Here is a 17,736-nt window from a genome sequence, read left to right as displayed (position 1 = left end):
ATGTAAAATCCTCTACGTAGGGATAACGTAAGAAGACGTGCGTGCCTATTAGTGGCCTGTTTGCCTTTTGAGGGCCGCGCCAAGGGACTGGAGCTTACACGAGTAGCAGTGAGCATCACCGCTCCATATTATTCCTAATTAAGTCCAACTGTTCAAAAAGGATTTATCAGATGCGCTTCAGGGGGTGCAAGTAGTGAATTTTGGTAGCTTAATTGAGATGTTTATTTACACCAATTAATTGCGTCACTAGGGGGGGTGCGGACCTCACCGGGTGACACCATCTTATGGGGTGACACCTTTCCCAAATGAGACTATTTTGGACGGTCCAAACCACGTGCAGGTGGGGATCGGCGTCCCAAACTCGCGCAGGTTTGGCCACTTTTCCAAACTCCGTGGCAGAAGAGGTATTAAGGCCGAGGAAGTGAGCGTCCAGAATGCGCGCAGAAACAGGCTGGAGAGGGGGAGTGGAGGGTAACACCAGAGTTCCGAACTGTCGTCGGAGTTAATTTGAGAGTCCACAATCCGCGTCAGAAATGATACTGTCCAAATCAGGCCACCTGGCGTGCTTTACCCGAGGAAGTGGATGCTGAAAGGAAGCAGTGCCACAGGTGCAATCAGGATCCGCTGTGCAGAGCAGTGTTCGAAGGCAGGCGTAAACTGTGCAAAAAAAACGTTGAAGAGTAAACTTCAGATTCTTTTCCTCATCATTGAGTGAGCTGGGAGTTGTGGTAGCGCGTGCACCTAAGCCTCAGTATTCAGTCATTTAATGCACTATGCAACGGCAGTTGATGTACCCCGAGCACTTAGTCCACTCCGCTCTGGACGCGCTGTTCCTTGGTGCATGCACCCTGAAGCCTGGCAGTCCGTGCACTGCACACCGACTCCCAGTCCGCATGGAGCCGCTTCACTGGAGCCTGTGCGCTGCGCGCCTCCAGCGGTGCGCCGGCCGGTGAGCACGGCCCCGGAGCCTGTAGTCCAGGCACCCTCTGGCCCCTGCCTGGTCGTTGCCCCCAGCCGGCCTCCACAGTGCACACTGCTGCAGCATGAACCGAGCACGACAGCTCCTCCCTGGGCTTTATGTGCCAGTCATTGGCAGTGGCTCGGCCCGAAGAGTGCGCCATCCATGACAGAACCTCCCCGGACCCCCGTGAGCGTGAGTCAGCCGCGCGCTCTTCACAGACCAGCCCCGCGGAGTCATGAAAGAAATACTGGACCCGTTAAAGATTAACAAACGCCCCAGTCACTGGGTGAGCTCGGCCCTCGGCGAGCAGCGGAGTGGCCCTGGCCGAGGGATGACTTTGAGCCGCTCAATCACGAAGAGATAGCAGCGGGCGGGCAATAAATAGAGAAGTGAGCGCGCGCCCTCGGGGTCGGCCCAGTCTCGCGGCGGAGACACAGCTGCGCAGCCATGTCTGCGGCTCTCGACGAATACTGCGGGTCAGCCTTTTGGGTAAGTTCACTTTTCATCGGGGTGTTCTTATGGGACGTCTACAGATGGGGTTTGAAGTGACTGTCGTTGGGTAAATGCGCCCTGCTGCTTCCAGTAAGACTTACACTGTTATATAAACACCACTAGCTTCACGAGGCGCTATAATATCTACTTAATAATTGAGTGGTCTGTATTGTCAGTGTGTCATGTGCTAATGCTTGCAAACTGATTTATTGATGTTGAAGCGGCGCATGCCATTACTATCGTGGCATGTATGTATATATAGGTGTTTGAGGGTCTATCAGAGGTGGGGGTCACAAGTGGACCGTGACGCTCCTCACCTAACTCAACAATAGCAAGAAAGCACATATTCTCACCTTGGCTGTGGCTCCGGCAACTAGTGCATCTACTCCAGGGATCTGTGTTTGACTTCATGGTTCCAAGTGTGAATCACGATGGGTCCACTCAGCTCTTCAACCGCCCACGCGCTTCCCTCACATGAACATTATTGAGTAGATAGCAATAAACATGTTTTCTGTCAATAACGTCAATAGGCCTCGTTGACAAGTAAGCCTACTATGTGTTGTATGATGATGTCAAACTGCCTTTTTATGTATAGATGTTGTAAACAAAGGTACTGAATCCTAACTAAAGAGGTAAACCCTGCAGTGAGATAACATCTGATTAAACCTGCTTTGTAAGTAAGGGCTCGGCTATTTTTTCCCAAAGCCATATTAATTTAGAATATGTTAGGCTGGTAAAACCATTTCACACCTTAGTTAAGCTGTACTATGGTTAGAGGTAAAATGTGACCTGTGCACTGTAGTAATCAATACATGAGTATACGTTTATTAGTTCAATGTATCCACATTTGTTCTAATTGGCATGACATGTTTTTGGTTTCCATAGGGCATGGCTGTTGTTAAATGTACTAATAAACTTTAGACGAAGTTGCATGAAAAGTAGCAGAGGCTTTATACATCCAAACTTAGTTCCGGTATGTCCTGTGTAATGATTGGTCAGTGGGTACAACATTATTTGAGGAGTTTAAAAACACATGCTTCCCGTTGTAAATGCCATAGGAATGTTCAATGAACGGGATTGCGCCAAACTTGACATTAAAATAAGACGTTTTTTTAGAATAGGCACTTTCCTGGTTTGTCATATGCATGTTCAGTGGTCTTTGAGATATTTATTTTCCAAAAAGTACTGTTAGTCCTTTAAGAAATGTTCACACCTGATGGTGGCATTTTTTCTCGTTGGTCATTTTGATATCCATGGGTCCAGGATTGATACAAAGCATCTGAATGGCTTGCTGTGACCGAACATGTTTATACCACTCACCTTTAGCAGTGCTTAATTTGTAAAATAGAGAATAAGTGCCAGGGCTCTCGTCAGGAGGCCACTTTAGCTTGCACCACACATTGAACCAGCCTTGCTGTCAATGATAGTAACAACAGAACTACTAACCATCACCCTCCTACTAGTGTGACAGTTCAGACTAATTCAGGCCCCCAAAGCTGTAAGAATGGTTTGGTGGCAGGCAATAGTAATTTTGAATGTATATTGATTCAATGATTAACTGTTGTTGTGGGCATCTCTACATTAGTCAGATAGCACCACCTTGTGGCAGACTGTCACAAGTGCTGGTGTAGACAATTGAGTGCCAGTGTCAAGAACCGGAAACCGCTGGCTCAAATTAAGCACTGCCGTTATGTGATGTGAGGGATCCAGGGCCATTCATGGATGGCACGCTATCGTCTGAAGTGTCCTTGGCACAGTAACCAAGGACCCATCCTGCTCCCCATCTACCACCCTATATGGTTTCCTGCACAGGGGATCTGCAGTACTAAAAGCTTGGCAGATGCTCTACATATTATTGTTTAGCAAAACTCTGTTGGATCCTAAGGGGCCACCGAGCGTGGGACTCCTTTCAATGTGAATACCCAGACGCCAGCAGAACCAAAGGCATGGCAAGACTAATAGTTAGTAATTTCCACTTAGTTTGTCTCTGATAGCCTCTCTGATCCCAATGAAAAATTAGTGCTGACATTTGACGAGGTACTAAAGGCTATAGGGAAATTGGCGTCGGGTGAGGCTCCAGGCCTTGACAAACTCCCATGAGATTTGTTCAAACACCAACCAGAGATCTGGCGTCCTTATCTGCACATTATTTTTAACTCCATTCTAGGCGGGATGGATATCCCCTGTACTTGGCTGGGGGCAGAGATAGTACCGATTTTCAACAAGCATTAGAAATGCAATCGGGCTCGGATTTATTTGAGTTTGAGCTAATGGCATTGTAAATGCCAATGTATTGTTGCTATGTGTTATGGAGTGTGTTCATGTGGTGTGTACTGCCAGTGATCTCCTTGTGAGTGTGAGAATATTGCACCGTTACTGCCTGTGATGTCCTTCTTGTGAGTGTGAGAAGCTTGCACCTCTGCTGCCTGTGGTCTCCTTGTGAGTGTAAGAAGCTTGCACTGCTGCTGCCTGTGATGTCGTTCTTGTGAGTGGGAGAAGATTGCACCTCAGCTGCCTGTGGTCTCCTTGTGAGTGTAAGAAGCTTGCACAGCTGCTGCCTGTGATGTCCTACTCACTACTCTACTCTACTCACTACTCTGCACTCACTACTCACTACTCTACTCACTACTCTACTCACTACTCTACTCACTACTCTGCACTCACTACTCACTACTCTACTCACTACTCACTACTCTACTTTCTACTCACTACTCTACTCACTACTCTGCACTCACTACTCACTACTCTGCACTCACTACTCTACTCACTACTCTCCACTCACTACTATACTCACTACTCACTACTCTACCTTCTACTCACTACTCTACTCACTACTCTACTCACTACTCTCCACTCACTACTCTCCACTCACTACTCTGCTCACTACTCACTACTCTACTTTCTACTCACTACTCTACTCACTACTCACTTCTCTACTCACTACTCTGCATTCACTACTTTACTCACTACTCTACTCTACTCACCTCACTACTCTACTCACTACTCTACTCACTACTCACTAGTCTGCACTCACTACTCACTACTCACTACTCTACTCACTACTCACTACTCTGCACTCACTACTCACTACTCTGCACTCACTACTCACTACTCTGCACTCACTACTCTGCACTCACTACTCTACTCACTACTCTGCAGTCACTACTTTTGATAAAAGTGCTAATTATGAGGCAGATTATGTGGCCAATGTGGCAAGTTCATAATTATGCTGTAAACCCTGCATCCAAAGTGACAAAATTGCATATTTTTCTGACCCTCGCAATTTTCTATTGCTTTATTAACATGCCATTTGTGAAAGGCAAACAAAACGTGAACATTCTAGTTTCAAACAGTGTCCATAGTTAGCCGCACACTTGAACGAACAACTCCAACAATGCCTCCCTTCTGGGAACAGAACTTGTTTTTGACAGTGCAAACTGTACCTTTTATTTTAGTAAAAATTATACACCCCTCTCTATATAATGAAGGACTGTTCTGTCATTTTACTGCGAGCAACCAAACGACATAGTCCACTATGTTAATTACTATGTTCAATGTAAAAAAATCCGTTTGGAAAAATGAAAAAACATATTTTGAAGCGTGACTTATGTACCAAAAGCGTGAAGAAGAGTGACACGTGGAGTTGATTCATATCTGTAGACCAGAGTGAAGATGTCTGATTCTGATGCAAAACTAGCATGTTATGTGTGTAGCAGAAGTAGCATCTCCGACCCCAATAACACAACAAACACCGCTCACCTATCAAACCGCGCGTGACATGCAGGCAGTCAGCTGTCTGTTGATTCCTCTTTGAGGTTGGTGTCACGCATTTACAGCAGCAGGCGGAGTCATCCATGTCGTGTTCGTTTTATCCCGAGGAACCCACCTTTGCCGTTTCGGGGGCTTTGTGTACTGTCCACACTTGTTTTTACAGCCCTACAGACGGACAACATAAAGATACCAAGCCTGCAGTATCTCCTTTCAACAGAACATCCGTTAAGATAACTCACAGGGTAATGCGCCCCCTGCAGCGCACTGCAGGTGACACGAAGGTTCTGCTTTTGCAGGGATAAACTGCCTGAATGCAATTCAGTTGAGAAAAGTGGTTAAGTGACATTTCATTTCCATCACTGGCAAACGGCAAATTCAACGAAAGTAACTCGACATAAAAACACGTCATTGTTTTTCTCCTCTTACACATCGCACACGTATCTCTCCTTTTTGGAGCAGTGCAATAGTGTTTGATGCTTCCTCGCTGTGGTGTCTTAGGAAGCCCATATTCACAGTAAATATAGCGCGTTTTCAAAATAAAGAGTCGTGTCACTGGCACGTGCATGTAATGTGACTCAGCAGATTAACCGCTCCCTGCTGTGACCTGCTGTCATGCTTCAGATGTCTGTTGATCGAGTACATTTACTCCATTGAATTGCGAGTTATAGGCTTTACTATGTCCTATACATAACAGAAATCACAGGTTGTTACCGCGTCAGTGTTTTGTTATTTTTTTAGTGAATGGTTTCAGTTTTCACAAATAGACTTTTAATGATTTAATTAAATCGTATTTAAACAACCCTGATTTTAAAAAGCGCTGCATATAACGAATGTTCCTTTTAATCCTTTTTACTGTTCTATTTTTTTATCACATTTTATGGTTAATGACTGCGTCTGCTCTATGTAAAAAATGCAATATGTTATTTCCTCGAGTAATGTTGCAAACAATTCGTGTATTTTTCTTCTCTTTCCCAAAATTGTTACTTTCACATCGTCATCAGATTCTCGCACAAACTCTCTACCCGTAGATATTAGCTTTTGCATTGATGACTTTAAGCACATTTTCAAAAGAAAGTTATTTAAAAAAATATATATATATACGCACAGATTATTTCGGCTGGAGTAAAATGTTAAACGGCAATCGCTTCAATTAAGAACAGTCTAGGAAATCACCCGCCTTCACTCCGGGTAAGTCCCCTAGATGAAATCATTTTTGGTAGTTTTATATTGCACGATTCGACTCGAAGGTATTAGGTCGCTTTACAACAGCACCAGTTGCTTTAACACAAGTACACATTATTATTTATTTATGTATTAATTTATTTTTGGAGGGACGGGGACATTAAGTGATTTGCCTAGAATCACAGGAAGTTGAAGAGACGCCGAGACTCGATTATCGTTCCCTAGTCCCAAACTCGAAGCTCTGTCTGTAGATCCACGTTCTCTCCCCTAGACTTGTACTTTGGGTATTTTTATCTAACGGAGGCTGTAGTGATGGTTCATGTTTCCGAAGTCTTGGCAGGGAATGGACGGCTCGAAACACCTGGAAGGTGTAAATCAGAGGCAGGGTAAACATTTCACGTCTGAACACATGACAGACCCACAGGGCTGAGCTCGCTGCATTTCTCGGCTGGAAAAGCAGAAATCTGCTGGAAACCAGAATCGGAAGATTCAAGCCTTCATGCTTCTGAGGTCGATAAAACCGAGTGTCCCTGATTTATAAACCAGCGCTTCTCCGTTGGACAGCGAGCGCTGGTAGTCACAAGGCAAAGACAACCGATTAATAAAATGAAAATCAGTATTTATTGTCAATAGCTGACTAATACCCCTTCGTGCATGAGTGTGGGTTAAATATGTGTACATTAAATTCGATACTTAGCCTCTGGGATGGGTGGGAACAAATCGACATGCTCGCCGAACGCAAGATTTATCCCCCTGACAGCTCCTCGGCACTGGAACAGTAAAACTCCAAATGAAAGAAGCAAGCTGCCGAAACCGCGATAAACCCATTCATCCCCTGAATAAATATGCTCGGACTTGCACCCACCCACAGGAGGCGCAAACAAACACCGAGGCCCTTAAAACCACTTTTAAAGCTGCACGACCTCCACCGCTTCCCGCCCGGTGCGCGTGCCAACTGTAACATGATGCCACGGCCATGTGTTTATGACTTTTTGTATGCAATGCCATGGTGAACGCGCTCGCACCATCTGGATTGCATTACACGGGCACTCTGACAGCTCCTAATTAAGATTAATCACTCGGCCGTGCTCGTTCGCGCACACAATATGCCACATCGGCCACGCGTAAATTACTTATAGCCTATCAGGTCAACGCTACAAAAAAAACAGCACAGCGAAGACGAATCACTAGGCAGATACCAGAAAACACTAAGGAATGTGCCTGGAAAGAGCCCTTTCTGAATTCCTTCTTCTTTTGAACGCATAAGAACTCGGGAAGCTCCGCCTCCCCACTTCGTGGAGGCGGAGGCCCGAGCCCTAAAAAGGGCTCTCCTCTGCTCGCAGTCAACTACAGGCCGATTAGCCTTATAGACGTGCCTCAGAAAATCTTTGCCCGTCTCCTGCTAGTCCAACTCCTGAACTGGATGGAGGACAATGCGATCCTCAGTCCGCTTCAGGCGGGCTTTAGGAAAAACACGTCCACCAAGGATCAGATTTTTCGCCTCGTTCTCCTTTACTGGAAGACGGTGGGGATCGAGGGGGGGAGTCTGTACATGGTGTTCGTGGATTTGAGGTCTGCATTCGACCTGGTACCACGCACAAAATTATGGGCAGTGCTTAAGAAGTTGGGTGTCCCCTCGCAGCTTCTACAGGCAATAATCGGGCTCCATGATGGCAACTTTGCCCAGGTCAGGTGTGGGGGGGGGGGGGGGGGGGCTTTGTCATCCAGATTTCCTGTCTGCAGGGGGGTAAGACAGGGCTGTGTCCTCGCACCGACCCTGTTTTGCCTCTTTGTAAATGGGGTAATATCCCATTTGGATAACGTAAGGAATAACGATGCCCCCAGGTTGGCAGGCAGGAGGGTCCCGGCAATCATGTTTGCCGACGATACACTCCTGCTTTCCAAATCCCCGATGGGAATCCAACGGATTCTAGATGGGTTTGGGGATTTCTGCAGGGCGCATGGCCTCGAAATAAACGCAGAAAAAACCAAATTCATGGTATTCAACCCCTCATCTAACACCAGGCCCTATCCAACCTTGGGATCGGTCAGGCTGGAAAGGGTTAGAACATTTCAGTACCTGGGGGTAACTTTACACGAAAATCTATCTTGGGGTCCACAGGTAGCAAGATCTCATTTAAAGTTATCCCAAATGGTGGGGGCAATTTTGAAGGTCTCGAATTCATCTACCTTCAAACCAGTCAGTCCAGCCCTGGAGATGTACAAAACCCAAGCCAGAGCAGCTTCAACCTATGGTGCCGAGTTGTGGGGTCACAACGCTGGGACAGATCTTGCTAAGGTGGAAAACAACTTCCTTAGGCGCTTGTTGGCCTTACCACAAGGCACGCCCCTGCTACCATTGAGACTTGATCTGGGGCTCTCTCCGATAGGAGATGAACTGGCTTTGAAGCCGCTGAGGTTTTGGCATAGACTGTGGTCCACCAGTGAACTATCCCACTACAGACAAGACCTAAAGCACGTTTTGAGTCTTAACACCTGTGACAGAATTCCATGGGTGGCACACGTGAAACGGGAATTCTATCGACTGGGTCTGTCTGAACTGTGGGATAACCCTGAAGGAGGTTGTTTAGGCTTGCCCCGCAAAAGACTCACCAAGATTTTTAAAGACAAGAGCCTGATTTCGCTCGCGTGCGCCCCGAAAATTGGTACCCTTACCGAACAATTTTTGGTCACCAAAAGCTCCTTCTGTTTTGAAGGATACATGGACATTATATTCTCCATTTCCACAAGGAAACTCTTTACCCAGTGGAGGTTCGGCACACTGCCACTCAAATCTTTCACAAGCAAATGGACAACGCTGGCTGACAAAATTTGCCCGGAGTGTAACCAGAGTGTAGAGGACGAACTACACGTGCTGTTTTTCTGCCCTGCCTACAGCAAGCCGAGAAAGTACTGGCTAGTCCCATTATGTAGGAATCTGGGCTTCAGAAACTATTTAGAATCATATAGAATCTTGAAAACAAGCACTCTGCACTTTATTGTCTTTGCTGTAGCCAAGTACTTAATGGCCATGTGGCAGATAAGGGGAAAAATACTGAAAGGGTAATCCTTAATTCCCTATTGTGGAATGAACTGCACTGAAATGTACCGAATTGGGTTTTAATTTTTAGAGTCCACTATGAATTGATTCAATTAGTCCTCTGTTCCCCCGTACTGTGGTCTTTCCCATATATTGTACGTTTTTATCTGTTTTAAATGTTTTATTGCATCTTTTATGGCCGAAATAAAGAAACTTTGGATTGGATTGGAATAGTTATGTAAATTGTAAATTGATACTTGTATAGCGCACTACTCACCCGCAAGGGTCTCAAGGCGCTTGTACGAATACCGCTGTGGAACCCATCCTGGATTTCCCTGTGAGGTGTCCACTCCTGGGCACCCACAAGGTGGAGGCCAGGCATCCTTAGCGTTGTGGGGGCCGTTGTGGAGATTAAGCAAGCTATTGCCCAGAGTTGCAGAGTGAGACTCCATGATTGGAATAGGCACCGAGGCGAGAATTATCAGGTCCATGGAGTTTTGAGCCCAAGACCCGCCGAGGCGGGGAATTGAACCCTGGTCCCGGGCTAGACCTCTGCATCAGGGTCTGCCGCTTTAACCATTGAGCCACACTTCTCCAAGTTAGTGAGAGCTTATGCCTAGTCATTGGCTACGTTGCTTTTTACATGCAAGTGCTTGACTGTCTGTTCCTTCTAAAATCTATATAGTGTGTCACGACTGAGCCCCCTCATGCACTATGATTTTGAGAGGTGTGGAGGGGTGTTTGTGTACAGGAGGGGTGGCACATCTCTGTATTGTGATCCTTTTGTTTGTTTGTAGCCGTAGTTTGGTGTGACAGATAAAAATAAAGCAGTGCTTCATTTGTATAAAAAAAAGTGCCAGGGATCTTATCAGGAGACCACTGCAGCTTGCGCCACACATTGCACCTTCAATGCTGCCAATGAAAGTACCAACACAACTACTAACCATCACATTTCTACAAGTGTGACAGTTCAGACTATTTTAGGCCTCCAAAGATATAAGAATTGCTTGGGTGGCAGGGAATAGTAATGTTTACTGGATATTGAATTAATACTTACCTGTTATTGTCACCATCTCTAATTTAGCCAGACAGCGCCGCCTAGTGGCAGGCTGTCACAAGCGCCGGTGTTGACAATTAAGTGCCAGTGCCAAGCACCGGAAACCACCATCTCAAAATAAGCACAGATAGAAAGGCCAGAAAGTTTGTTGGCGCTCTTTTTTTCCTGTGCTGCTTTCACCTTTCCCTTTATCTCCTTCCCTCATCAATTGTTGTAAGCATACAGTTACGTGTCTGGTTAAAAATTCATATAATCTTCAATAGAGCAGGAAAATGTGTGTTGCATTCACCTTCCGCTGTAGCCTGATAGAAAGAATCAATACATGCACAAAGAACTGTGGCGTGGGCCACCATAGAATACTTTGGCGAAAGAGATGGGCTGTCTGCCCATCACCTCATCATGTGTGCAGCTCTGGCAAGAAGAGCTGAGCTCAGCAATAGCCACTTTTGGCTGAAGGAATATTTAGGAGAGATCCACAAGTTCAATGGACATTCTGTGATTGCGAAAAAGAAGAAAAGTGCGATATGAAATTCCTCATTCGTCCTTTTATACCCAATCTATTCGCTTATGAGCATTTGGATCGTATTATAGGATGTGCATCAATTCTAGGCAAAATCCCTTTAACTTAACTATGTACAGTATTTTTGAAGAGGGGATGCATGTACCAAAAGCGGCGATAATCAGTAAATTGCCCCATATTACTTATGCTGATTTTGTAGGTATTTAAAATACCATACATGCAATATCATGCAATACATCGAAATGTTAATCCTATTTTTAATTAGCACAGTTCTTTATACATTTAAACAATGTACTTGAACTTCAGCCAACATGTGCAGACCTACGGCTTTCTCAAGGCTGTAATGCATGAAACCTAAGAAAGCATGCAAATAGAGAAAATGAAAGAAATACTACATGGAAAATAAGAGAAACCTAGGAGAAATAAATAAGAATTAGGATATGTCATATTTACCAATGCATACATGTCTAAATCACACGGTGTGAGCGCACACTGTGTTGCACAGCAAACATTGAGAGCCACTCAAAAGAAAGTCTGTGCTGCACATAAGATTTCGGGTGGGGAAGGTAATGTGTATGGGGCTTTCACTCGAGTTAAGAAATACTTGCAGGAATAGTAATTTTTCAGATGTTACCTCGGGCACAGGATATTAGCCAAAAACATATGGTATCATTCATTTTTAAATATTGTTAGATGCCTTTCCAAGTTCATTGACTAGTATTAAGCTCTGCATGGATATTTCAGTAGTGATAATTTCAACGAATGTTGGTGGGCTTCATCGAACTTCTAAGTAAAGGGAAGAGAATCAAAATTAGAAGGAGCCCAGGAGAGGTATAACCTATAAATTATGTTGAACTTAAGTCAGAAAAAATACATGGAAGGCCTTATTAAGCATTATTCTTGTGTAATATTAGTAAGTAAAATTAAAGAAAAAGACGAGACATTTTATTAAAGGGAAATGATTTGAGTGTACTGAAAATTCTAGTCCAAGCGTTACCTGTTGCTTTAGTAGCTCTAATGTATAATCAAAGGCATCTAAATAATAAAAAAGAGGGAAAAGGGCACCGTATGAAAACTGTTGCCGATACAAATAAAATCTTTCTTGAAATAAGATTGCTGACCACTGTTTTACTATCTCAAATTGCAGTCCTTTCAGAAATTATTGTACAGATAGGATCAGTTGTTTCCTATAATGATAACCGAGTTTAAACATGAAATGTTGGCAATTTCTGTCTGTGTCTTTGAGGAATTCAGGATATCAGGATAGTGTTTCCTCTGTACCTAGCTGATACTTTGTTATATCACTTAGTATCCAATTTTTTATCTAATTTGTTATTTCCAAAATCTGTTATTGTAACCTATGAGCTGCTTACAAATTTCTATAACCCTTTAAAAACCTAAGTATATCTTATGGAATCTGAAGCACCCAGTTGACGAATAAGTGTCACACTATCACCTTCTAGAGTATCCATCCATCTTGAAAGGTTCTGTCTTTTCAATATTTGTGGGTTTGAAACATTCCATTTCGTTTCTCCTCTCTATTTTATTTCACAATGATATACATAACTAGCTTTTCTTTCTATATTAAGTTAATTACCTTCCAGGTATATTTCCAGGATGTTTCTTCCTGAGGTCAACATAATTGATATGTTATACCTGTACTGTGTTAGTTCTCGTTTTGATTATCTTTCCTCAACATGGACGTTCAGTCAAGCCCTCCAGCATTCATTGAAATGATCTGTTGAAATGATCACCCAGTTGTATAAGATAAAAATGCAACTCAATATAAATCCAATACCAATTTATAAAAATAGGTTGTATTTTTATCTTTAAATAGACATCGCAATGACAAAAACCCACCGGAGGTTTCCAGAGATATGAATTCTTAAAGAAACAATAAATCATAGCTTTTCACTTAGTGGAATAAATCGTTGTAATCTGCCACAGCTTGCGGTGTAGGGTTAGTCAAGACAAATGACTTGAAAACTGCTATAAGAGCACTCTTATGAGAAGCAACACTGTCAGGGATCCAGGCACAGGGACCATTAAGGTCCAGTGGAACAGTTACCTCGCAGTTAAAGCTGTCTATGGTCCTGTTTCAGGGTCAATGGGGGACCCCCACAGGAATGAGTAGAGTGGTCCTGATACAAGAGATGCAGAATGCTGAAGATGCTCAAGGATGCTGAGGATGCAGAGCCAGTGTTGGGGTTCTTCCTGTGGCCACCCCTTGGTCCATGGAGGGGCAACTTTAGTTTCAAAGGCCGATGTCCCACGATGTCTGGGTGAAGTCCATCCAAAAACAGTTGTCACTGGGCTACTGGTCTCCAGTTACAGCAAAAGCAGCGTTTCCCATTAACTGGCAGTAACTTTATTGCTTAACAACCAAACTTCACTCCAACGACTCTCCTGGGCCCAGCAGACTTAGTTGCAACTTTTGATGATTAGGACTGTGTCTCCCAGGCACACCTTGGTGTCCCGCGATGGTCAGGCATCTTGGCTCTAGGCTGTCAGAGGAGCAGGGTTCTCAGCTTTTATGGGCCTGTTGCTGTAACAGAGAGTTAGTCAACAGACTCTTGAAGTCAGCTTCTCTGTCTGGGCCTTAAGGATAACTTTTCCTTGAGCAGAACACCAAAGGCACAGCACTTCCTTTGCTAGCCCAAGTTGTAGCAGGTGCAGTCCTGTATTTGATCCATCCTTTCTTTGCTGGGTCCAGAGATCAGCAGGGCAGTCCTTCTTCAGTCCTGTATCTAGTACAGGCATGGATGCCACTTTTATGCCAGTTTCTTGCCCTCAGGGCTATGGCGACTACTAGCCAATGGGCTGCCAGGTGTCCTCTAGCCTGGTGATGACTTTCATTGAAATGTGGCATCTGGCTAGGGCAGAACACACCATTCTGCCCACTTTCAACATGGCACAGCCCTTCTCTTGGTGTATGGAGCTCCCTAGCCCATCCTAGAGATGTGGATGCTTGGCACCTCCAACCCCACGGAAAAACTGGTTTTGCAACAGCTTCTCTCTGTCTGAGAAGCCAGCCTGTATGCTAAAACAAAAGAGCATCTCCTCTGGTGACTACCATTTGTTGCCCTTCAAAAGCTGCTTCCTTTTGAAGCTCACCTTTTGGATCACACTCTGGTCATACTGCCAGGAGGCGGTTGCACCTCTTCCCTTGGCAGATTCTTTGTGTTCCTTCCTTAGAGCCAATCACACCTCTCCCCAGTAGGCAGACATTTGTCTGTAGGACACTAGCTTGTATGCAACTGTAATTGATCACTGGAAACCCTGGGCAACAAAGTGGCTACTTTGTAAAGTTGCCATATGTGCAAACGTTACATTAAATTTGACTTGAGAAACTAGTCTAGTGTTGTGGAATGATTCTTTAGATACCTTGAAGTATCATATTTGGTAGTCCCATTCAGAAGTTGGCCCTGCTGAGTTGTCACCGTGTAACCCTGTACTCGCCAATGGGGCTTCTATCCATTCCACAGTAACAATGACTGTGTGGGTTATACTGTCAGGACATTTAAGTTACTAAAACACATGTCAATCCTCTTAATATAATGCACCCTGCCTTTAGGACTCAGTAGGTCTGCCTTGGGGATGACATACATATTAAAAATTAATGTTTGGGCTTTGCCATTACTCTAAAAGGCAAAGTCGAGTCGAAGTTTAGAAACTTCTCTTCCAGCCATGACTAGTGGGTTGAGAGTTATGCTTTGCTTAGTCACACTTGTGCTGTCACAATAAGTGCTGCAGTCCATGAGGGACACTTTAACTTACAGGCCCTGGCTACCTTTAGAACCACATACGAGGGACTTATATGTAAGTTAACTTATGCCAACTGTGAGTGAGCCAATTTGACAAACATTTTTATAAGGGTCAGAGCGCTGGCATTGAGGCCTATTTGGCAGGACTCAGTGCACTGATAGTGTCAAAAAAACAGCAGAATCCGTCCAAAAACATGGGCGTGAGCATGCAACAAGAGGCTTTTGCTTACAATTACTGGTTCTCAACTCAATATTTTTATTTTTTTTAATTGAATATTGGTACACATCAACAGATTTGCGATTCAGTAACAGAAAATCAATGGCATACATTAGTTATAATTCAAGTACATTTAGACATGGCATCATATCGTATTCTAGAACGTCTACTCCATCGACCCCCCCGTGCCCCTTAGTTGTGGTGTAATGGGGCCGGCCTTGCGTCCTCCGTCGGCGCAGATTAGTTGCTGCCATCCGATTTATGCTCTGATGGGGGAGGTTCGCAAATGTCATCCCGATATTGATTCCACTTTCCCCAAATTCGTGTCCATTTCTTTGGACAGCCTCTGTGGATGTAGACCGATTTCTCTGCCACCATTGTGCTGTCCATGTCTTGACACCACTGCTGAGGCGTCGGGGACTTATCCAAACCCCACCGCTGTGCTATGATGCGTTTAGCTAATGTCATCCCCAATGTTACCGAGTCCTAGTCTGTGTGATTCAAGTCTGTCGGCTCCCGGATGTTAAGAAGGCAGCTTTTTGGGGCAGGCGGGATAACCACGTTAGTGACTTGGGGATGGTGCGCAAAACAGAGGTCCAGTAAGAAGCGATCCATGGACAGTTCCTGAGTGTGTGCCAAAAGGTACCCTCAGCACCACATTGCTGGAGGCAGAGTGGAGTGTTCGCCTTACCTATGCTGTGTAGCAGGGTCCTTGTATAATAGATGCAGTGTAGGATTTTTAGCTGGAGTAATCTAAGGGTGGAGGGAATTGCCATCTCCCTCAGGGACATCGGGCCACCTGCCAGTCCTCCTAATCTAGGTCGCCCAAGTCGGCCTCCCATTTCCTTTTCAGGGCTACTGTAGGGTCTTGCTGGTTGTTTATTATTTTCCGGTAAGTCATTGAGATGGCTTTTGTTTGGAGGTGGTCCGTTAGTACCCTATCCTCTAACGGTGAGGACTCAGGCAGCTGTGTGCCCGCAGGGATCGCTGCTCGTAAGGCATGACTTACTTGGGCATATCTATATGTCCCAGTTTGCGCCAATTTATGTGTCTTGCAGCTGCGTGAAAGGTACTACTCCCCCCTTTTGCCACAGGTCCCCTACCTTGGAGATTCCGATGATGTCCCACAGCGGTGTAGCCTGTGTGAGCTTTCCCTCCCACCCCATCGCCCTCTGTGCCTCATGCCAGATTTGTATTGTCTCACACAGAGAACAAAGAACACAGAGAGTCCGCCTCCCCCCGTTTCGATCCGAGGCTACCAAAGTCATCTGCGGCGTACCGCAAGGATCATCACTCAGCCCCACCCTCTACAACGTCTACATGAGACCTCTTGCAGCCATCGCACGCCAACACAACCTCAACATCATCTCCTACGCCGACGACACCCAGCTGATCCTCTCCCTCACCAGAGACCCCGACACCGCCAGAACCAGCCTACACGAAGGGATGAAAGACGTCGCCGAGTGGATGAGGAACAGCCGCCTGAAGCTGAACTCAGACAAGACGGAAGTCCTCATCCTGGGACCATCGCCCTCCGCCTGGGACGACTCCTGGTGGCCCCCCGCCCTGGGCACCGCACCCAAGCCAACAGACCACGCACGCAACCTGGGCTTCATCCTGGACTCCTCTCTCTCGCAGTCTCCTCAGCGTGCTTTCACACCCTGCGCATGCTTCGCAAGATCTTCCGATGGATCCCGACCGAGACCAGGAAGACGGTCACCTAGGCACTCGTCACCAGCCGACTGGACTACGGAAACGCCCTCTACGCCAGAACCACAGCCAAGCTACAGAAAAGACTCCAGCGCATCCAGAACGCCTCCACCCGACTCATCCTGGACGTCCCCCGACGCAGCCACATCTCCGGCCACCTGAGGGACCTGCACTGGCTCCCCGTCAACAAGAGGATCACGTTCCGGCTCCTCACCCACGCACACAAGTCTCTCCACGACCTGGGTCCCAAGTACCTCAACGACCGCCTGACCTTCTACACGCCCACCCGCCAGCTATGGTCTACCAGCCTCGCCCTCGCCGCCGTACCACGCATCCGAAGAGCCACCGCCGGAGGAAGATCCTTCTCCTACCTGGCAGCCAAGACATGGAACTCCCTCCCCATCCACCTTCGTCTGACCCAGGACCATCTCACCTTCAGGAGACCACTCAAGACCTGGCTGTTCGAGCAGTAGTGGACCCCTTCCCCCAAGCACCTTGAGACCCTTCCGGGTGAGTAGCGCGCTATACAAATGTTATGATTGATTGATTGAACTCAATCTTGAGTGAAATCCTCATACATATCCCCTTCTTCAGCAAAATAACGCATGTTGCACAGATTTTCTTTAGAGTGAATCTCTCCACATTTGCTATGCAACACAGTGTGTGCTTTACAGTATGATTGAAACATGTATTCATTTGAAATTGACATATCCTAACTCTTATTTATTATTTTTTTTCTCTCATGTTTATTTTCATTTAATTTTATTTTACTTCCTGTATTTCCATAATTTCTTTGATTTCATACACTACCGTCTTGAAAAAGCCCTGGGCCTGCGCGCAAAGTTAGAGTGAAACACATTTTGGCTGAAAGTAGAAAAAAATGAAATATATATATATATATATATATATATATATATATATATATATATATATATATATATATATATAACTTTGCCAACTAAATAGAGAATTAATACCTCAATGTATTATTTGAAATTGGATCTAAGGGTTTCTATATATCT

The 17,736-nt window shown here is 45.3% G+C and overlaps 1 protein-coding gene across 1 annotated transcript in view; it reads left to right on the top strand.

The window, feature by feature from the left end:
* The first annotated feature begins 963 nt into the window (after nt 1–963).
* The window catches only part of ABCC2 (ATP binding cassette subfamily C member 2), a 678,688-nt gene continuing 661,915 nt past the window's right edge, over nt 964–17,736 (top strand). The window contains exon 1 of the mRNA XM_078643538.1: nt 964–1,450. The gene's annotated coding sequence lies outside the window, so the exon portion shown is untranslated. The remainder of the gene's footprint in view (nt 1,451–17,736) is intronic.

Source organism: Lissotriton helveticus, chromosome 5_1, assembly GCF_964261635.1.
Source record: "Lissotriton helveticus chromosome 5_1, aLisHel1.1, whole genome shotgun sequence".
Lineage (NCBI taxonomy): Eukaryota > Metazoa > Chordata > Amphibia > Caudata > Salamandridae > Lissotriton > Lissotriton helveticus.
This window is presented reverse-complemented; position numbering and strand designations above follow the sequence as displayed.